Source organism: Ambystoma mexicanum, chromosome 8 (genome assembly GCF_040938575.1).
Source record: "Ambystoma mexicanum isolate Mex_15411 chromosome 8, UKY_AmexF1_1, whole genome shotgun sequence".
NCBI lineage: Eukaryota > Metazoa > Chordata > Amphibia > Caudata > Ambystomatidae > Ambystoma > Ambystoma mexicanum.
Window position 1 is genome coordinate 1,221,065,265 of NC_090929.1, and position 23,120 is coordinate 1,221,088,384.

The window sequence follows — 23,120 nt, forward strand, 5'->3', positions numbered from 1 at the left end:
AGGAAGTCAATCTGGCCTGTATTTGGCCCCTAAACAGCCGCTAGAGTGGCATGGGATCCCTCAGGAGGCCCGTTACAAAGAGGAATTGCCCTTCACCGATCATATTTCACCACTTTAACCTAGAGCGGACCCTCTTCCCAGTAAGGATACCCACTCCTTGCTTTTTACTGCGGTGTGTGGAAAAAAACTGTTGCAGGAACTCCCTGGTGTGCAACCTACTCACGTCTGATCTGCTCATGTGCCGTCCCTGGATAAACACAATATCAATCTGAGAGCACTTCAATCTGTGTATCAATATGCTACGTTTCCTGGGGTGTTCATGCACCTAACATTGTGGGTCATACATCTTAATTCCATCCCGCCTGAGGGAGTAACCTTGTGCCTGCAGGCTGCCCCATCATTTTCCACATTGGAACCCATGTTGAGACTCCTCCTAAGTTAGTACCGTGAAGCCCCTTGTATGTCAGTGCATTCTCCAATTTGACATAACAGCAACAAGAATAAACATGAATAAACTCAAGCCATTCCAAGGGGTGTAAAGGCAGATCTGCCCAGTCGGGAACCACTTTTCTCAACCGGACCTGCCCCCCTGGCGAAACACCCATGCAGACCTATCCAGAGATGAAGTTCCCAAACAACCATGAGGGTAGGGAGCCCAGACACCAAGCACACTTTACTGTGGATCTTCGATCATCTGGAGGAGCCATGCTCCGAACGCCTTACCCCTTTAGGCTCCTGCCCCGCAGGCGCCTCCATCTTCTCTCAATGTCATCTTCTTTAGGCTGCCCCAGTGAGATTCCCAGGAACCTTGCTGCCTCATCTGGAGCAGTGCAGCGCCATTTCTTACCTTCCCACATGAAGTGCAGGCCAAAGGGGAGCATCCATCAATACTGTATCTGCTCCTGCCAGAGTTTCCCTGATGCCTGAATGCCAGCTCCCCATGGGCCCTTCTGGAGGGGTCCGACTCTATGTACTCTGTCAAGGACGATGAGACCTGCGGAAATGTTGGGGAAAGTTTCTTTGAAAAAGCAGAGAACCCATGCCTTGAGGTCTGTTCCTTCTCCTCAGGTTCCCGGATCCTAGGATTCTCTCAACTATGCCTATTCTCCAAATCTTCACTTGTGAAGACCGGCTTTTCCATTCCCTGTTTAGCTCCAGCAAATTTCCCCTGCAGATGAATGACATCTTCCTGCAGAAGTAGATTTTCTTCTGGTCCTTTGAGAGTAGGTCCAGAGACTTCTGAATCCCCTCTGTCGAAATGTCCTTCCTGACTGAGGTTGAGAGCTTCTCCTCAAGGCTGGCCATGCACTCCAGAAGTTCTTTTCGTAAGGGGCGATGCCCTCGCTCCCACTTCTTTTGCTGCCACCATCGTCTCTCCAGCCGGCTTACTGGAGCCACTAGCCACTTCGCGCTCAGCCTTCGGGGACCACAGGGACGTCGCTGACCTCCACTTCTTCTGCCCCTTAGGTGTTGACATGCAGGTACTGCCTCAATGCCTCCTGCCCCCTTGTTACGGCCAAGATCACCACCAAGTGGTGAACCCCAACAGTCTTCCTGCCAACAGGCCTCCAAGGTGTCATGTGGCACTCACGTTGCTGAGCTAGCAGGCTGGAGTCATGGGCCCCCAACATGTGTCTGCGCAGGCTGACTGCCACGGAGCCGTCCGGTCCTAGTGAGACCCCAGCGAGTGGCCAGAAGAGATGTTCAGCTGAGACCAGGAGCCACCTCTCCTTCCAAGTGCTTCCAGTCAAACACAAAAGTCCAAACACGGCTACATGACCGTCTCCAGGGCACAGCTCCCGGTTCCCCCACTCATAGACACTAGCCCCTCACTCTAGGTGGAATGGAGAGCAAGGAGCGGGCAGACAATCCCACTGAGGGCTACAGGTAGGGCTCCTTCATGGGGCTGTTGCAGCACCCAGGTTTCCGACTCCCACGGGCCGCCAGCCGAACTCATCACCGGCTAGATCGCAGGTCAGTGCTGTCTTGCTTAGCCGAGCGGGTCTACCACGGATGGATGCCCTTTGCTATGGGCATGCTGGGCCTCTCCTCCATTAGCGAAGGTCACCGGGCACAGCGCCCCACCAGGCTCCACCAGACAGGCTACAGTAGATGGTCATGTGGCACACCACAGGCCCCTTGGCACTGCGTCGCAGACCTGCTTCTTTTCCCGGCCGGGACCCTGCTCCCACACTCACCGGGGTCACTGGCACATCGGGCCCGAGGTTGGAAGAGCTCCCTCAAATCGGCCATCTTGACTCCTGCCGACCAAGCCCCCCCATCCATATATTTTGTTGCAGAGTCCAATCTACCGTGAGCACCCCGCTTCTTTTTGCAATAGTAGCCTTTGTCTTGTGGGACTTGTTGGTTCGGATGGGGCTTGGCTGTAATGGAATCCTGGGACCAGGTTCATTCCACAATAATTGGAACTTGCATAAGTAGACCAATTTATTTGAATCACCAGTTTGGAATGTGGCGAGAACTAACATTTTCCACTGGGGCTTCTGGTTCTGAGAAGCACTACGTTTTGCTTTACTAGCTCTATTGCACAGCAGCCAGGGAATCCTTCCTTCCTGGAAGTCGCACTGTACAGAATGCATTTTATTGAATTCCTCTGGCATCAATAAGTGCTTCCTGTGGCCTTTCTCACCATTTCCATGCAGATGATTCTCAGATCTTTCTTTGTTTCCTCCTTCTCAAATACTATTCACTTTTTAACTGCCATTCTCTCATCTGTCCAATCGTTGATGTCGAAGCTTTTCTTTACATCTTGATCCATCCAAGACTGAACTCCTCTTATTCCCTGTTTCTACTAGTCCTCCTTCTTCAAATCTTTTTCCTTCCTCCTCTCTCCCAGTCTCATCTGCAGCTCGTAATCTTGGAGGTATTCTGGTCACCACTTTATTTTTTTCTTCTCCTATCTCCACTGTCACCCGCTCCTGCCGCAATCGCCTTTACAATGTTAGACATGCCAGTCCCTTTCTCTCTTTCCATGAGACAAAACCATTGGTTTCTTTGTTAATTTTCTCCCGAATTTTCTACTGTTAATCACTTCTTTGTCTTTCTGCTTATCAATCGGCACCACTCCTATTTACAATTCTTCAATCCAACTTATTTTTCAACTTTATCCTTGTGATCCTATTGCTTCTGCTCTTCATTACCTTCTACTGTGACAAATCTTGTCAATTTGTCCCTTCTCCCCACAGGGGATCCACCCCTCTGTGAGGCTAGGGAGATGAACTCGCTCTGCAAGTCCCTCCCTAGGGGTCTGGGCAAGTGGGACCTCACTGGGAGTGACTACACGTTTTGGGACTAGAACTCCCAGTCTGAGAAGGACCTCCCGGACCATACTACAGGCTCAGCCTACATAGGTATTAAAAGGGCTGTTACTTCTGTTTTAAAACCATCAAACAGTGACACTTTTTTAATTTCTTTGCCCCAAGTTAATGGTGGACCTCGTCTGAACTCCACAGTCGAAGAACACAGGTCTTTTTACTGTGATCCCCTTTTTACTGTGATCCCCTTTTTACTGTGATGACGTATTTAAGCAAAGGAGGAACTGTGAACAAGGAGAAAACTCCTACGCAGGAAGGAGAGTGAATTCCATGCAGAGGCAAACCTCTGCCTGAAAGACGTCCTGGAGAGGCAGAGCCATGCCTGACAGCGAAGCCAGTGTGGTGCGGGAAGCAAGCCTAAAGATAGCTGAACTCTGGAAGGTTGGCGTCTCGTCTGACTGAGCAGCCAGGGTTGGAGGGAGAGGCAGTGACGGGGAAGCCCACGTTTCCTCTGGTGGTGCGACTGCAAACAAGCTGTGATGAGCTGGAGGCCTAGCAACCGACACCAGATTGCTAGGAAGAACACAAATCCCTGAGCTTCATATCCGACGGACGTTAACTGCTGAGGGACGCAGTACCTGGGAAGCCGAACGCTTCCATGGAGAGAATACCGCTGAGAGGAACGCACACTTTGAATCAAGGGTAAGAGAACTTTAAATGTTATGGGATCGTGAGAAACCCAAACGGGCAAACACCTGGTATGAAGCTGGGTAAGGAAAGTACGAACACTTTAAATTAAGGGAACCTACAAGGTTACAGGAGCCTGAGACGCCCAAATGAGCAATTGCTCTATATCAAGATGAATACAAACACTTTGTGTACAGGTTGGAAGAACCTATGAGGGTACGGGAACCTGTGAAACCCGAACAGGCAAGCTCCCTTGTAAATCTGATCAGAGACACAAACTCTTTGTATATAAGAAGGGACAACTGACAAGGTTCAGGAGCCTAGGAAACCCAAAGGGGCAAGCGCCCTGTGTGAATTGAATTTAATGCAAACATTTTGCATCCAAGCTGGAGAAGCCGGCGAGGTTGCGTGAACCTGAGTGAGCAACCGCCTTATATAACGTTTATACCAGAGAGTGAACAAGTCTCTCAGAGAGCCATAAGATTTCGGGGAGTCTGAGAGCCACGGGCTTGGTCTTTGTGTAAGTGAAAACATATTGAACATTTCTTTTGAACTAAGGTCTGCTAGAAAGATGGGAACTGTTGTCGAACTTTTATGAACTATTGAGAAAACCCAAGTGTTGGGCTAAGCAAAAGTCTAACCCAGAGACCGTGTCTTGGTCACCTCCTTTCTGTTTGTTTTTCTAAAGTGGTAGGTCCAGTTAACAATTGGTATTCAGACAGAAGACTTTTATTTTGGACTTTGACGAGCCTCCTTAGTTTTAGTTTTGGGAACTTCCCTCGTAGAAATAGGGCAACAAATGAGTTTTCCTTTTTATTTAAATAAAATCACATTAACATGTCACTAAGTTGTCCTACTCCTCCTTCTGGCTCGCCACTCTACTCATCTACCCACTCTTTAATCTGAGTCTTAATTTCTTCTTGCTGTCCCCCATGCTCCCTTGCACCCCCAATCTCTATTTCTTTCCTTTTCACTTCTAGCACCTAAGTTCTGGAATATTCTCCCTCTTGATATCGGATATACTTCCTCTTTTTCTTTGTTCCGTACTAGTCTTAAGACTTATCTACTCTTCTCCTAAAGTTTATTCACGTAATTCCATTTTGAACTATATTTGTGCTATTTATATATGTCAACGGCTTTGGCATAAAGCACTATAGTCATTCAATAAAATTCAAATAATTGCCATACAATCTGTGAATACAATACATTCCATGGAAAATGACAGCCTAAAATCCCGTAGATTCGGTATTTAAGTCTGGATCACATTGGCAGAACACTCTCCTTAACAACTCCAAGAATTCACCAGGGGACCTCGTTGGGCCTGCGGATAATGCATATGCAGCGCAATTTGCATCCGGAATGGCATGGCTTGGTATGGTGAAAATACATCCCAACTTCTTTTTGTAATTAATCCATGAGGTAATGTTTTGCTCATCTAAGCTTCGTAAGGAACCGGAATACTGGATTTCAACTGTCCAGGGGAAGACTTTGATATAATGCTGCTTTTCAACTACAGTGCAGAATGGGGGAGGGAGGTGCTCCACAGCCCGGTATTTTAGCATGGCTGAATGCTAAGCTTCAAGGGTGCACAACAGTGAATAATTGGGCTGCCCTTTCTTCAGAACGCCTATATAGCTGACGTGAGGTGTTTGGTCCCATTCGGGGCTGTGTTCTATTACCTGGGCCTGGGCACAACCATTGCACGTGAGCCCTCGACCCTTGCTCCACGGGGCGCCTGTTACGCTCACCTGGCTCCCACAGGGGCGTCGATCTGAACTGGACAGCTGCGGTCTCCACCAATGTGACGTGTAGTGCCGAGATGACAGACTGGACTGGCCCACCTAGCTTCGTTTGCTTGGTCCGTAGTAATATTCTTCTGCAAATGGAGAAAGGGAATTAACCACCCGTGGAGTTGAGCGTTATACCCCCCACAAAAAGCTGCCTACATCTACCTTGGATCCTGAACCTGCAGTAAGCTGCGGTAGGTAACTGGGTAGCAGCGGGACACACTCCATCCCCCTTAAACGTCACACTAGGGTAGAGTGCACCCCTGTCAACGTCTGTAGCCCTGCCCCTTGGGCTTCTTTGTAAGAGTTGGCTGTCTGCTGTTGCGGCCCATGACATAGCGGACCCTAGAGTTTGCAATCACTTGCCTGCAGATCTCAGACCGCTTGATCAGCAACGCCTGGGCTGACACTCCTCCTTGGTTGCGTACTGCCACTGAAGCCCCTAGACTATATCCTAATCCCTGCACATCTGTGCTACTCCCGCATTCTGATGCGCTGCTGCAGGGTTCACTAGACATTGGGGTGAGCGACATTGGCAGCATCCGGCAACCCTTTTTCCCCTCCTTGCTACCACACTACACATCCTCTGTTGTCCTGATTCCAGCGAGGTGCTGCAGGTTTGACATGACTAGGGTACCGGGAAGAAACAGAGCTCAGTAAATATGCATGCCAGGGCTACGCCCAAGACTTTGGATGGGGCGGACGGCGCAGCGGCTGGTGTGTCGTAGCCGGGGAACCTAGCGAACTCCACCCCAGGATGGAATATATGTGGGAAGGGTTCACTGCCATATACACTAAGTTGGACGACATGAGCGGTACAATCAGCGGAATAAAATATGGGATGGAAAAAACTGATCTCTGTATTGGTGAAGTGGGAACGACCGAAGATGAGGTCATGGCACTTAGAGCAGATGTCACCTCGCTCTCGAAGCAAGTGCTTCATCTATCAGCAAAAAGGAGGATGACCTGGAATCCAGATCACGGTGCAATAACCTGTGAATAATGGGTGTAACGGAGGATAATAGTGATGTTTCAATTAAAGATTTGGTGTAACGCACCCTAATCTCCTTACTGGATGCCCCTAACTATCACTGCAATTCGAAATAGAGCGCGTCCATCGCGCGCTCAGCCCCAAGCCCAGGCCCGGAGCTCCTCCCCGACCGATAATAGCCTGTGTGCTCAACTACAACTACCAAAAGAGACAAGCTGCAAGGGCCAAGGGGGAGTTACTGTTAGGCTCCAACAGAATCCACTTGTACCCCGATTTTTCGATTGCGTTGCAGCAGTAGCGAAAATCGTTCATGGCCACAAAGAGGCTTTGCGATCTCGGTTTGAAATACGCCATGCTATATCCAGACAAATTAAGAATTGTACATGGCAGCAAGGTATACTTCACTCTACCCGAGGAGGCCATGAAGTTTCTAGATGACCAATTCCCTGGATGTACCTAGACTGTACGGTTCCATTGCCTAGAAGTCCTCGTCGATCGATCCTTGTTGTGACACTGACCATGAACGAAATGTACCCATGAGCGAACATTGTGGTTCTCCTCGACAAGACTGTTGCTGTTTTTCTACCTTGACTATTGTTCACTTTGGAAATATGCACCAGTAATTTGTTTCAAATATGTAACGTCATGGCTGTGTTGATGCCCGGGCTGTAGTCATCGGACAGCCCTCCCATGCAAAGTTGCCAGTGCTGTTGGGTTTTCGGGTGTGGGATGTTCATTCCTCTGATTGGGAGAGGGGTGGGGACTGGGAGTTTCGGGATGTGGGACAAAAAAATGGGACACGCTGACCAGACCATACATACAGGGAGGCCTTGCAGCCCCGGATTCCGAAAAGTACTGGATTGCAGCCCAGGCACAATATGCAGCCTATTGGTTCGATGGAGATGCTCACCTTCCACACGTTAAAATTGAACGACATGCAGCCGGTACTCGCAATGTGCGTTCATTGGTACTGCCACCGTTATGGAGCGACCGCGGAGTCAGCGATTCCCATTAATGGGACAGCATTGGCTTGGAGCAAGATATTGAAATGATTAGATACCCCTTGTCCGTTCCACAGGGATTTTCCACTAAGGAACTTCTTCCAGTCGTTTCCTAAAATAAGCAAAATCGCTTAGCGGCAATGGGCGGTAGATGGGTACACTACTGTAAGGGACGTTTATGACATGGGGTCCTTTATCACATTTCAAGACTACCAGGGCCCTCACGGAGACGACCCTCGTGATGGCTACAATATGCCGGGCTCTGCCGCGCTCCTAAGGATCTGGACAGAGTTCCCTGTGCTGCCGCCTGATGAGCCGTTAAGTTTTATCATGGAGGGAACTTCAGCTTACAGCAGAGTGGCTACGTTATACGATCTACTGCAGAGCCGAGGTTAAGCTCTGCGAGACCTGGGCTAGATATTTAGATATAGACATTACTGATGAGATCTGGGAAGCCATGTGTTTGCAAACCCGCATTGTATATTTTCATTCTAGATTTTGTTTAATACAGTTTAAAGTGTTACACAGATTCCACTACACTACGGCTAGACTGCATCTCTTTTCACACACTCACTCTGCCTTGTGCCCAGGATGTTACTCTGAGGGGCGGGTTAGCTGCACATGCTGTGAGACTCCGAACTGAGAGATTTTTGGGATGGGGTATATGATACAATGGCTACGATATTCGATTGCACCATTGAGCCCAACCCGTTGGACTGTTTGTTTCCTAAGTTTCAGTCACTGCGACAAGGTTTCCACAGGCTGGCGAGCCTCTGTATGTTACTTGCAGTCCGATGTATATTGTTATGGTTGAACCCCGCCAACCAGACTGTGACATGGGTTTCCGATCAAGAATAACAATGGTCCTCTTTGCTGCTGGCGGGTTGCAAGCCAACGGACATATGGCCTCCTTTCCGCATTTACTTGCTGTCGCTACAATAGAATGTGCTTGATACTGAGAGCTTGCCAGTCTGCTTGTCATTTTCCCCTCCTCTGTTTGTGTGTTGCTACAGTTGGGTCTAAGTTGTTGCCTACTTTGTGCTTTGTCTTGGTTACTACAAAGCTAATGTGCACAACTGCAGGCGCAAGATTGTCACTCTCCCCAATGCTGCTACTTTCTCCTTTTGTTATAATGTCAAGCACTTTATAAATAAACTTTTTTTTTTTTAAACTATAGTGCGAAATGTGCATTTTCTGCATTGTTAAAATCTTCTATTGAAACACCTTATCCTTTGGTGAATGTTTTCACCATTTCCTTAAGGTACTTTACAATTTCAGCAGGGTCTACTGGATATGGGCCCTTTTCCTCTGTCTGGTTCTAAAGGGCCCCCATGGGCCTGTTTCTTCTGAGGCTGACTCATGTGTGGTGTCTCGAATTACATGTCTATTCCTGCACCTACTGGTGCACACTTTTCTGCCTTCCTTTTCACACACTGAATGCACTTTTCACTCTTGCGAGAGCAGCACTATTCTTCTCTGTGGAGCTGCTGTTCTGTGTGCCTCTCTGGCAGAGCATCTGGTTGATGCCAGACATTGGGGCTCATTACAGGGTTGCCGGTAAAACCCGCCTGATGTCCTGGTTGCCACCAGGATATCACAAGGGCGGCAGTAACGGTTACTCTCCATTTCCATGATGTCTCAACCCCATGTCTCGGCATGGAGTTCAAGTGCTTCACTCACCTCATTCACTGTACTAGCTGCCTGACTCTTGAACACCTCAACTTCAGACCTCTTGGTTTATGAGATAAAAACATAAGCATGCTTCAGTAATCTTAAAAGATCTTAACATTGCACAGTATGGAAGCAAATGGACCAGGTTTTGCTATTGAAGTCTGACTAAAGAAATGTTAATTGTTACATTAAGTCGGTTCTGTCACTCATGTCTATCCTTGGTAGATTGCCAATTAAAGTTGAATCTTGTCAGACCTATCTCTCTGCATTTGGGCCTACTTTAATTCTGAATAGTGGTTTCTCGGTCCAGAATCCGGAGATCAAATGGGGTTTTGGCAGGCTAATCCCCCTCTTTCCTACCGTTGAGGAACTGTGAGGGAGGCATGGTTCAAGAGACACAAACTCAAAAGTATTTGTTTATTTACGGATGTTCCTGGCTTGGTAGAATGACTGACTGGCCCTAACTCTAAAGGAATGGTTCCCTTAACTGATGTTTCTAATGACCTTCGTCCAATAGTCCAAAACAAAAGTCCATCTGTGTCTAAACCTATGCTTGCCTTCACGCTTACGAACATTTGATGGGAAGTCTTTTTGAAAAGGAAAGCTAGTGGTTCAACAGAAATGGCAAAACCAGTGTTGGTTTCAAGCGGTATTCTCACCAGGTGCAATTTGGTCAATGTCACAAAAATGTGCTCACTGTACAGGGCTGTCCGAAAGACCTTCTCCACCAGGCCTTCACAATGAATTCCAATACATCCAATGTCTTTGAGTTCCTTGCGGTTCCCTTCCCCAAGCTTCAACTTGTCCACTTTACTTTCATCAATGGGCCTCTCAGGGTTCACTTCCCCAAGCTCAGGCCTTTTCGAGCTTTCAGCACAAGTCTTATTTCTCAATTGGCCTCTCAGGGTTCCCTTACCCAAGCTCGGGCCTCTTTCAGCTTTCAGAACACAAAGCAATATCTATCACAGTTCCTTATTGATCTGAGGGTGCCCTTCCTCAAGTGTAGGCCCCTTGAGTTCCAAACACCATTTTATCTGTTCAGGGTGCGCCTTTTCCATATGTATATCCTTTCTTGCATGCTATCCTCTCGCGGGGTAGAATCAGAGGCTTTAAAAAACGCCCGGTTCTTTGCTTTTCCTTGGCGCGACTACTCTGACCCTCTTGCCCTGCTTTGTTTTTGTGTGCTCCTTTCCCTTTATCGTGCACAGTTGCACTGTCCTTTACTCCTTTTGTGTGTTGTGCCTCTTGCACACTTTTTCTACTTTGCCAAGCATCTCTGTGCTTGTTTCTGTCTTTCTGGGTCACTTACACCCTTTTTGCATTATTCTTTCCTTTTGTGTCTCTTGCACCTTTTCCATTTCCCATCGTGCCTCTTGCACCATTTTCACCACTGGCTACTAGCCCCCTTTGCATTCACATTACTTCACTGTACAATTTTACTCTTTATTCTTGTTCACACGCACGTCTTCCCAGTTTCACGCATATACTTTACACTGTTACTTATATCAATGTCTTTGCACTCTTTGAAATCTTCCTGTTAGGCATCCCGGTTTCTGGCCTCTGGTCCTGGGCAACTCTAGAGTCTCGCTTCTCCTCTCGGTTCCATGTCATTTCATCGCAGGATTTTATTTTGCTGGGTTTTTAACCGCAAATCTTTTTTACATATATTTTTGGGGCTTCTCCCCTACCCCCCAAGTCCCAATTCCATTTCAGTTTTTATCTATTCCCAAACTACTCACATCCCATATATAGAATTTTCTAACCCCCCCCCCCCAAAAAATATTCAATGCCTTTTTTTTCGTTAAAAGATTTGCGGTTAAAAAAACCCTGCGGTAAAACGTCCCGCCATGAAAGGAAGTTGTACCGCGATGAAGGGACGTTGTACCCTCCTCAGCTCGCTCTCCTGCTTGCTCTCCTACTCGCTTATACCTCTGTGTCAGACCACACCTTTTTATAGTGAAAAAAACAGTGCAGCGGAGTCAAATATGAATGGTTACTATCAAATGTCTGACACTACCTGACTGATAGGTTGCCCTAATTTTACCCATGTTATTCCTGTGGGTAATCATTACTGATCTTAGTTGCATCTTCCTCGTCTCAGTATTTGTTGAAAATGGAGAGGGGGAAATGGGATTTGGCATTGACAGGCTGTTATTACCAGGTGATTGCTAAAGAATAGGGAAACACCCCTTAGCCCTAATTTGGTAAACAAAAGATGAACCTCTCTGTATGAAATGATTCCCTATGTTACCCACTCGGATATGCGAGCACTGACCTGTGTAACCCTTCCCATGGTCTGAACGGGGGAAGGACCAAGAAGCATTGGAATTGAGGTTCAGTTTTTTGTTTCAACTTGTTTATGGAAACAATGACAGGTGACTGATGAGGGGGGATATAGGAAAGCCCTCTAGCTTGGGTTTTGTTTGAAGGAATAGTTGTTTTCCCTCTCAGTAGGTCACTTTGTATTCCTGACCAAGTAGCATACATACGTGGGACTTGATAATATTCCCTGGAGTAGGGGGTAGGGGGAAATAAAGGTATACTTCCCTTAAGACTATATCTTTGTCTTAGTTGTCTCTTGTTCTCCCTTGGATTGAGTATAGGGAGGTCTTGGTCAGGGATGATGGAACCAACATAACCTACAAAGGCTTTCCTGTCCTTCCCATGTCTTGTTGGGATACCACATCTCGCCTAGAGTATTCCCACAACAGCAGCCCCGGACTCCCCAGATGATCATCCTTCGCTTGTCCACCCTCAGGGTTGGAATCCAAGAGCGGTGGCCCTCCCTTGGCAACCTGAATGGAGGACTCTATGGGTCTTAATGGGAGAATACCCCTAGGTTCCTCAGAGGACCACCTGGTCTGGAAACTCAATGTTGTGTTAACATCCCTGGCTCACAAAACCATTGATCCTATGGCTTCTTTAAGGTGAAATTAGGCACTTTGTAAACTTTGTCCTGGGTTCACATATTTCATTCTAAAAGATGCAAGAGTGTCAGACTTTTTTGCTCCGAGAAGCCTATCATTTTCCATTGAGACATGGTGGTAGGCCTTACAAAGTCCTTAATGATGTTCACATTAATCAGATTTTAGTGCCTGTATTTTCTTCTGAATCCCTCTGATGATGCAAAGGGGATGCTGCACAAACTGGTTTTGGATCCTTCATCTCAGGTGGGTCTAGAACTCCCTAGATTGTTTCCTGTATTATGGAGCACTTCTTGCTCTCAGGTCGTCCAATACCTAAAGGGTTTCACACCCACTATGTCTGATCTAAAGTAGCTTCTGTAAACTCGACCAGCATGTTCTACTAGAGGATAGCTGTGAGACAGTTCTGCGGTCAACCCCACATGCATTTTGTAAGCATTACTTCCTGGAATCCAGCTCCAGTAAATGCTAATTTGGTCAGTCGATCCCAAATTTTGTTGCCTAGTTTAGGAGTTCCTGTTGCTGCCATTATCCCTCTCGCTTATCAGTTCCGTTTGGTCGGAGTACTATGGAGAAAAGGGTACGGGATGTCAAAACGGGTACAAGCTACTCGCTATAGTGACTCCTGTACTCCTAGTACATACACCTCTGCCCTATGGCCTTCTCTCCACCTCAGCGAAATACGATTCCACAGAATGGTTAACTAAGACGAAGGGACTGGCAGTTGGCAATGGGGGCATGTTAGGGTGACCCTTTGTGACGAGGTTATGCTTTTGTGCCATGGCTGTTCATTTTAGGACCCTCCTGCCCCAGTGCTTTTTTTTAACTAAATATTTTTGAGGCCATTGTCCTGATGGTTTGAAGAAAAGGGGTTGTTACACCAGGAGTAGTGTTCACAATGGCGAGTAGCTTGTAAAACACATTTCTAACGGAGTGTGAAGGAGGTGGGAGGTGCCTCCTAGTTTCGCATCACATAGCACAATTTGTGGCTCAACTCTTTCATATTAACAGTTACTTGTATTCTGAGTGAAGCCACACTTTCCATGTATGGTTAAAAAAAGTATTCCCAATTCTTCCCTGACAGAGAGAAATGATTGCCTTGGTCAATCATAAATGTCTGGCTATGGTAATAGTTATATTGTAGACCTGGAGTGCAGCCATGCTATTCAATGAAGCGAGCATTTGGAAAGTTTGTTTATTATCTTTGTATCAAACTTAAATGAAATGTCTGTGCAAAATATTAGCCAATACTTGGACAATATTTGCACTTCCATGTATATATGTGCCAGCACGAGTTAGGATCTCAATGCACCTATATCAATAGACAATATGGAAGCTACAGTGAAAGATCTATCACATTTGATGCTCTTGACCTCGATAGCTTAACAGCAGAATTGTACAAAGAACTCAAAAATGCTTGCCTTGTGTCGCGTCAAAATTCATGAAACCTCTGTCCAACGAGGCTCCCTACCTGGCGCCACTCTTGAAGAGCTAGTGACCATTCCATTAAGACTGAATAAACCACCTCAGAAATGCTCACCCCGCCATCCATCGTCCCTGATTACTAAAATCTTATTGGTGGTTTTAAAGATATTGGCTAGCCAGGTATTTCCTTTTAATGCTGCACTTAATATTGGACTAAGCCAGTTTTGCGCCTGCTAGGGCAACACAAAATAACTCGGTTACATCGATCAGATTTGCTTATTTAGAGGATGATGTAGAAAACTATGTAACTGATGATGAAGTTTGCCATTTAGGGAAATGGAATTGATGAATGTAGTACTGATGGACATTTTAATGTTAGGATGATGTTAAGTCAACGTTAGGAGACTTTTATTCAACTTGTGAATGTTAGACTCAAACAGTATTGTGTTTTGTGATCCAACTATTGTAATGTTTTGCATTGCAAGCAACTATCGTTCATAATGCCAACACTGATCTGCTTGTCATTCTGGAAACCTGTCATGTAGAGTAGGCCGCTGTCTCTGTTGAATGGCCTTTTCTATTTGAGGTATTCATGAAGGTCTGCTATAGGTGGTTATTGTATTTCCCTTGTCAAATTGTTATTTGCAAAAGTAGAGCAGGGTCAATGGGATTATGTGGTCTGTCCCTTCCCCCCCCCCCTACTAGAGGCCCACGTCAAGGCTTCCCCATTTCATAGTTGCTCTTTGTTTTTCCCCATAGAATCCTTGGCTCTCCTATCAAGGGAAAAGCATTGTAGGGATGAAAGTCCAATGCCCCAGATATGAGAGAAAGTACAAACTAAGAAAGCACCTATAGCGTGGAGAAATTGCCATTCAAGTGCAGGCATCTTTTGTCATTGTGTGCAACATTGTTGCCACGTGTAAACTGCATTTAGTTCAGACGCTGTAGAACGTATTTTAGGGTGTAGGCCAGAGTGGTATAATGGGCATTTGCTAGTGAGCAGTAGCTGAATTGGATTGTGGCACGTGTATACAAAAGTTGTGGCAGATACTCTTGTATTGATTTTTTTTTTAATTTAGTTACTAAAAGTCAGTCAGTGCACTTATTAAGGAAAATGGATGCCTGGTTTATTAGCAGACTCTTGGTTATATTGGCTAGAGTTGTGCCAGGTTGAATTACGCCACATTAAGCGTTCTAGATTCCGGTTGCCCCAGATTACTAGGTCATGGCTTTAACTTTGGTTTTCGTCATTGTCCTTGGAGGTGGTGTGAAATGTTGCTCAGTGATTGGCTGATGTTGTAGGGCCTAGCAGTATCACAGGCTTTGAACAAGAACATTACAGCAGTTTTGTGTTCCAGACATTGGCTCTGCACCTTAGTGCGATGGACATAGCTTAGTCTGAACATGGTAGTGTTGGGCTGTGGACAAAGGGATCTGATCAGGTTGTGGTTATTCCTGCCCCCAGGGAACACACTGTCACTCAATTGGATCTGCTGAAATGAAGCCCATAAATTAGAGAAATAGTTTTGCAAAGAGTGGTGTCTTAGTGGTATTTTTTATAAGGTGATCTCATAGGAGATGAGGAAAGATATGTACTAAAATGGCAAAATGTTTCCAAACAGGAGTTGCAATTTAAGCTGTCAATTGTACAGCCACACCATTCGGGTTTTGGGCCAACCTCACAGCATGCTTATTGTGGATTACAAATGTATTCTAAAAGAATGCTGCTTTTGCTGTGGCTGGTAAGTAATACTCGGTCAAATACCGATCGATCTCTTCCCCATGGTAATAGAACACAAGCACTTTGGAGAAGTGGATGCATGTTCACCAAGTTGGAGAAGTCTGATCCTCTCCCTATAATGCCCGTTACACACATTAAGAAACTTCGTTTTTAAATCGATACATTCATCGTTTTGGTACTTTATTATGGCGGTTTCTCTGGGAAAAGACATCTTATTTAATGAAAACTAAATCAATTGAAGTTTTACAATCCAAATTCGAGATTCGAATTAATTTCCTTACGTCCCGTTGTACATCATAGGATAGCTTTCTCTTATGAGGATGGTGGTTGAATCTTAGCTCACATTTTTTTTTTAAATCTCGCTATTACAGCCTGTTTGGTTGAACGTCTCCGGAGGATGTTTATCCAACTCATATGGGCGGTTCCTGACCAAAGGTTTCATTTGACACATTGCAGTCATCTGCTTAGAATACCTGAGTAGGGTGCAGCAACCGTCCTTTTTATGGCAAGAACAGGGCTGTTGACCACCGGTGTTAAATCTGGTCTTGCGTGCAAAAGTGGAAAACGGTGCACTCTTACTGGGCAGATCGCTGCATTGGCAGTTCAATGATTGTGGTGGTGCTTTTAGTTCTGGACCCTGAGGTTTTCCATCTTGTTGCCCATGTGAATTGTGAATCTTAGCATATGCCATACTTAGAGTTGAGAACATTGGCCTGCGCCGTATTTGGACAGGATTGTGAATGCTAGCGTGTGCCACACTTAGTCGGACTTCCTAGCTTCGCCCTGCGTCGCATCTAAAAGTGCTGCAAAAAGTGTGCCTTACTTAGCGACATCCCCCGGTTTCTTTTCGGATTTGTGAAATCTTATACGAAATGATTTTTGCATTTATCATCAGACATTGTACATTAAAACATTGACTATAAATGTATGAGAAACATCTTTAGCAGAAGATTTTATATTTCTGATGTTTGTTAATCTGCTTAGAATCACATACTGTGCATAGTCCGACATCCAGTGGTCACTGCAGAGTATTGCATTTTGTTTTTCATAGTCGAAAAGGGGACGTCGACAAGGTGTGTCTGAAACACTATCCCTATGGTGACGTGCAGTGTACCCACAATCCCTCACGCGTCGAGGTCCCTCAGATTGTTTTTTTCCGCCCAGATATTGGTCGCCTTTACGCGTTGCTCCTCGAGAGAAATTGCAAAGACATTTACTCGACCCTTTGGTCGTTATTTAAGACTATACATTAGAACCCTCCTTCGACGTCGTAGCTGAGAAGCTGTTTCACCGCCGAATAAGAACTTTGACGGCGGTGACTTTGAAGGAGGAGATCCTTCGGCACTGCTGAACACGTGGCCTGGCCTCGCCGGCCTAAAACAGTAGGGAGAGTGGGGTCGTGGGACATTTCTTGTTCTTTCTCAGAATGCCTTTCTCTTTACCCTTCCTTTCCTTTGGGGTCGTTATCATGTTTAACTGTATCCTCAGCTATGGAGAGGACTCCCTTTAGATTTTGCCCGCGCTGCAAGGGCAAATTCACTTGGAAAGACAAGCCCAAACGGTGTAACCGTTGCTTGCCCCTCGACCACAAAGAGGACGGCTGTGCGGCCTGTAAGCTTCTTAAGCCAAAGACTTTAAAGGACCGCAGGGTCAAAAGGTGGGCCGCCTACGCTATGTCTAGGTCTGATTCCTCACCTGCCGCTACCGAGTGTGACGAGGATAGTGATAACCTGACCTCCGTGTCGGAGGTCGTAGACCTCTCTAGGGAGCGTACCCACTCCTCGTCGTCTGTCCCCGGCCCCGACAAGCTCGGCTCACGCCCTGCTTATGGGGATGAACACCCCGGCGACACGGACAAACGCAGAAAACACAACACAAGCACACAACCCACGGCACGTCTTCGTCGAAGACGAAGACAGCCCTAGCACCAATGGAGACGCCTGGCCTACCGGCGACCTCCACCGACCGTAAGGATTGCAAGCCCTCCCCACCACCGCACTAGCGACTGGGCTACCTGCAGACAAGGGCGCTACCACCAAAACATCAGGCGACGCGCCTCGTAAGAGCTCTATTGTTGCCGAAAAAGACTCAGCAATGCCCAGCACGACGCCAGACGAACTCGACGGAGAAACTAATCGTTGAGAGCTTGGTGCGTATAGTTTCCAAGGACAGCCAGAAACGGACGGCGAGTGACACGCCAAAAACCGCTCACAAGGCCAGGGAAGCGCCGAGGATGCCGGAAGGAAGGCAGGGATCACTCCTGCCGTCGAAAGAAGGCCCTAGCCTGCGAGAAGGTTTCTCAGAAGGCAAAGGGACCTTATCGTCGACGTTATGGGACAGACCTAGATGGATACAGACAGACAGAGGGACCTCCTTTTTCGCCCCCAGACCGTTCTGGTTTACCATACTGGAATGTTGAGAGATTCCAGTCATGTATGGACAAGCTGGACAGATTCATGTCAACTCCTGAAAATAAAACGCCTAAGAGACCAAGGGAGGCACTTCAGGAGGATCCTAGGACTAAATATCGTAGATTATTGCATCCCCTCCAAGAGGACATGAATACTTATGACCTCACTGAAGAATACTCTCACTTCCAGGAAGTTGAGGCGTTCTTAAATAGTGAAGACCAACAAAACCTAGAAACAGAAGAAGGTTTTAAGGAAAACACTGACATGGGTTGGGGGGGGGGCTTCGAGGAAGACCCAGATGAAGGTGGCTCACAGCCCTGGCAGTCACCAACAGACCCTGACATCTTAAACCTTCCCTCTCCTTAGACCACACCGGTCAGGAATCCATCACCAATAGATGATCAACCCACCTTCAATGCGCTACTTCGAAAGGCGGCAACGCATTTTGAGATTGAAACTGACGAAATTACCCCCGATACTCATTTTGTGGAAAAGATCATTAAAGAAAAACCTCCCACTAGTCAAACCATTCCCCTCCTCGCCTCAGTTAAGAGACGAATTACTCCATCGCTGTCCACACCTGCACTGGTAAGAGGGGTCAATCCCAGAATTGAAAAATTGTTTACTCCCTCTCAGACACATTATACATTAGGGGTCACGCAATTCCGGACTCCTTGGTGGTAACTACCACAAGGAAAAGAGCAGGGATTCCGCTGTCAACCAGCAAAGCACCCCCAGACAAAGAACGAAAGAAGCTCTATGCCCTGGGTAAAAGAATTACAGCCTCGGCAGCTTTTTCAACCAGAATTGCCAATAATAATACACTACTGGCAAGTTATGCTGATGCCCAATGGGGAAAATTACCGTGAGACCTCGAAGTTCCTGAGCCCTTAAGAACTCGCTTATTGGCCACAGTAACAGAAGGAAATCTGGTTAACCAGAGCATCATTAAAAACACTCTTGATGCTGCAGAAACGGCTGGCCGTTCCTTAGTGCAGGGAATTCTTTTGAAGCGTCATGCCTGGCTCCGCAATTCCGGTTTTAAGCCAGAAACACAGGCGTCACTCATTAACAAATCAATAGAGGAGTCTAACCTCTTTGGGAAGGCAGTGGACGACGCACTGGAGACTGCAAAGAAAGAGTTCGACACCCTCAAGACCTTAGACCAAATCTCAAGGCCTCCCAATAAGCGAGGATTTGGCAACAAACTCTTTTTTTGAGGGCAACGCCAACAGCAGCAACAACAGCAGTACACCACAGGCAACTGGTCCTCTACTCGGGGAACCAGTGGCCAGTACACGCAAAGAGGACAGCGCCGTGGCAAGGGCAGAGGTCGGGGCCCCACTCCCAGAGGTTCCCCGGCTACCAACACCAAATGACCCAAAGATCCGGGTCCCCTCCCATGCATCACCGGTCGGGGGCCGGTTATCATCTTTACTACCAACATGGGAGGGAATAACAGACCGATGGGTATTGTCAACTATAGCCCACGGGTACTGTATAGAATTTAGTCGGTCCCCCAAGTACAGACCCCCAAGGGGACGACGCCCGTCATCGGAACACCTCGCCATTCTTCAAGAAGTGGAACTACTGCTACTCAAAGGAGCAATAGAGGTTGTGCCTCTATCACAGGTAACGGAAGGTATTTATTCAGTGTACTTCCTTGTACCCAAAAAGGATTTAACCATGCGCCCTGTACTAGATCTGCGCCCAGCGAACAAATTTGTCATACCTCAAAAATTTCGCATGGTGACCCTACAGGAAGTACTTTCGCAGGGAGATTACATGACAACACTGGACATGAAAGATGCATACTTTCATATTGTAATGTTGCCAGCACACAGAAAATACCTCAGGTTCATGATAGAGGGCAAACACTACCAGATCAGAGTGCTACCCTTCGGCATAGCGCAGAGGGTATTCACGAAAGTACTGGCAGTGGCAGCGGCCCACCTGCGCAGGTTGTCCATCCCAGTATACCCTTACCTCGACGATTGGCTCATAACCGGGGATTCATACGAACATGCTTCTCAAATACCCAAAAGACTGTAGACCTTTTGTTCCAACTGGGCTTCTCCATCAATGAGAAGAAGTCAAGCCTAGATCCCAGCCAGATCAAACAATTCCTAGGGGCTCTAATTCGAACAAAGGACGGCCTCGTCTTCCCCTCCAACGAGAGGGTCCAAAATATGCTGTTTCAGATCCCTCAATATGTGGCCGGTCGAGACGTGACGGTGCGCAAAGCAATGCGTTTGCTAGGAATGATGGTGTCATGTATATATTTGGTACCTCACGCGCGACTGCGCATACGCCCAATGCAAGAGTGGCTCAACAGCCAGTGGTGTCAGGCCAGCGGACAATGGGACGATCTAGTGGTGGTCTTGCAGGCCTTGGTTCTCTCGCTACGGTGGTGGTCGAAGGAAAACCTTGTAATAGGGAAACCATTCGCCACCCCCGCAGTGGAGGCCACTCTAACCACAGACGCATCCCTCACAGGATGGGGGGCTCACCTATCCCATCAGACTGCACACAGAGTTTGGACTCCGAGCGTAGCGTCCAAACACATAAACTTGCTGGAACTGCTAGCGGTCTTCAAAGCACTGAAGGCTTTCCAGGCACACCTGTAAGGGAAGACAGTGATGGTCCTCACAGACAGCACCACAGCCATATACTATCTGAACAAGCAAGGGGGCACTCACTCTCCAGGACTGTCCAAGCTGTCCCAGAACATCTGGAAGTGGCCTCTCAAACACATGTTCCTGTTGTCACAACATGTACCAGGGGAACTCAATCTGCTGGCAGACGATCTCAGCAGAGACTTCCCTCTGCCCGGAGAGTACGAATGGCGGTTACAAGAAGACATCGCCTTCGACGTCTTCACACAATGGGGATTCCCAGAAATAGATCTGTTCGCAACTCTGGAGAACTCCCAATGCCAAGATTACGCCTCCAGGTACCCCCAGAACCAATCCAAGGGGAACGGTCTATCGATACCATGGTCAGGGAAATTTGTTTACGCTTTTCCCCCCGACTCCCCTTCTCAACAAGATAGTGCACAAGATGCACCAGGAACCAGTTACCATGATATTAGTGGCCCCTATGTGGGCCCGGCAGCCATGGTTCGCTCACTTGATGGAAATGTCTCTATCTCCTCCATTGAAACTTCCCTGCCCGTACAACATGCTGTCACAGGACAAGGGCAGAACACTACGCCCATGCCCACAGACCCTGAATTTAGCAGCCTGGCTCCTGAGGTCATAGAATTTGGACATTTACAACTCCCTCAAAGATGCATGGACATTCTTAAAGAGGCTAGAAAACCTAACACTCGTTACTGCTATTCCAGCAAATGGAAAAGATTCGTCATCTGGTGTGGAGATGAGAACATCAACCCAGTTGACTGCTCTCCCACACAGATTGTTCTTTACCTGACTCACTTATTCGCCTCAGGTCTGGTCTTTAATTCCATTAAAGTTCATCTAGCTGCACTTTCCGCATACACCACTTCTCAACACAAAGTGTCATGGTGTAAGGTCCCAGTTATTAAGGCCTTCATGGAGGGAGTAAGGAGAATACACCCTCCTATAGCTAACGCAGCTCCCGGATGGGACCTAAATGTGGTACTTACCAGGCTTATGGACTCACCCTTTGAACCCATGCACAAAGCATCCCTTAAGAACCTCACTCTTAAAACTGCTTTCTTAATAGCTATCACCTCCATTAGGAGAGTGAGTGAACTACAAGCGCTCTCTGTACTAGACCCCTTTGTAACAGTTCACAAGGATATGGTGGTTCTACGCACACATCCTAGGTTTGCACCAAAATTCATTTCTAAATTCCATGTCAACCAATCAAAGAACTACCAACGTTCTTTCAGAACCCTTCAAGTTTGGGAGAAAAGAGCCTGCATACACTAGATGTACGCAGGGCTGTCATGCTTTACATGGAAAGAACTAGACCTCTGAGAAAGACTAATCAGTTCCTTGTCTCGGTGGCAGCAGGAAGAGAAGGAGATGGAGTTTCAAAATCCACTATATCTAGATGGATTGTCCAATGCATCACTCTCTGTTTCTCTCTTGCTAAGAGAGAACGACCCTTCAAGCCAAGAGCACATTCTACTCGAGGCACGGGGGCTTCCATAGAATTCATTGCAAATGTCTCTCTGGAGTCTATTTGCAAAGCGGCAACCTGGAGTTCTGTACACACCTTTACAAAACACTCCTGTCTAGATGCCCACTCTAGATCTGATTCCCAGGTGGGGCAAGCAGTGTTAAGACATCTATTTTCTAATGTTCCTTCTCACAACCCACCTCCAACTCCGGGTACTGCTCGCTAGTCTATTCATAGCATGCGATTCTAAGCAGATTAACAAACATCAGAAGACAATGCATTACTTACCGTAAAAGCATTTCTGATGGTTGTATCTGCTTAGATTCACATGCGCCCACCCTTCCTCCATGCTCGGATGGAAGGAACATAGACATCCTTACCTTTCTCTCTTTTCTGTACTCACTCACGTCTGATAGGCTCCCTCAGGGCAGAAAAAATACAAACAGAGGGACCTTGACGCGTGAGGGATTGTGGGTACACTGCACGTCACTATAGGGATAGTGTTTCAGACACGCCTTGTCGACGTCCCCTTTTCGACTACGAAAAACAAAATGCAATACTCTGCAGTGACCACTGGATGTCGGACTATGCAGAGCATGTGAATCTAAGCAGATACAACCATCAGAAATGCTTTTACGGGCAGTAATGCATTGTCTTATGTCTCGGAGTCGGTGCCGTCTGCCTGTGGCCCAGGGCCTGCGGCAGCACCGCAGCCGCCGCAGGTGAATTCCGGACCATGGGGGGTGTCATGGCACCCGACCTTGCACACACCCGACCTCAGCCTGGGCCTGCGGTGGCGCCGCGGCCGCAGGCGAGGGCTGTGCACCAGTAGCACCGACCACACACATGCCACAGCAAGCCCCACGCACTCACCCTCCCCACACCCACCTCTCAGTCTCACACACAGCTACTGTCTGCCACCTCTACCTGAGTCTGTGTACTCACCGGGCCTTGTTGCTGGAAGCGCTGGAGCGCCGCACACATCTTGCAAGTGGAGGACCACGCAGTACGGCAAGAAACCTGTGGCCACGCCCCCTCCTCTGATTGGATGGTCGCCAGAGGTCGCAAGAGATTCACAGAGGTCGCTGGCCAATCGG

General features: G+C 47.3%; 1 protein-coding gene across 3 annotated transcripts in view; it reads left to right on the top strand.

Moving 5' to 3' along the window:
- Window positions 1–23,120, top strand: part of PANK1 (pantothenate kinase 1) — a 589,765-nt gene that overhangs the window by 316,568 nt on the left and 250,077 nt on the right. The gene's annotated exons all lie outside the window — the stretch shown is intronic.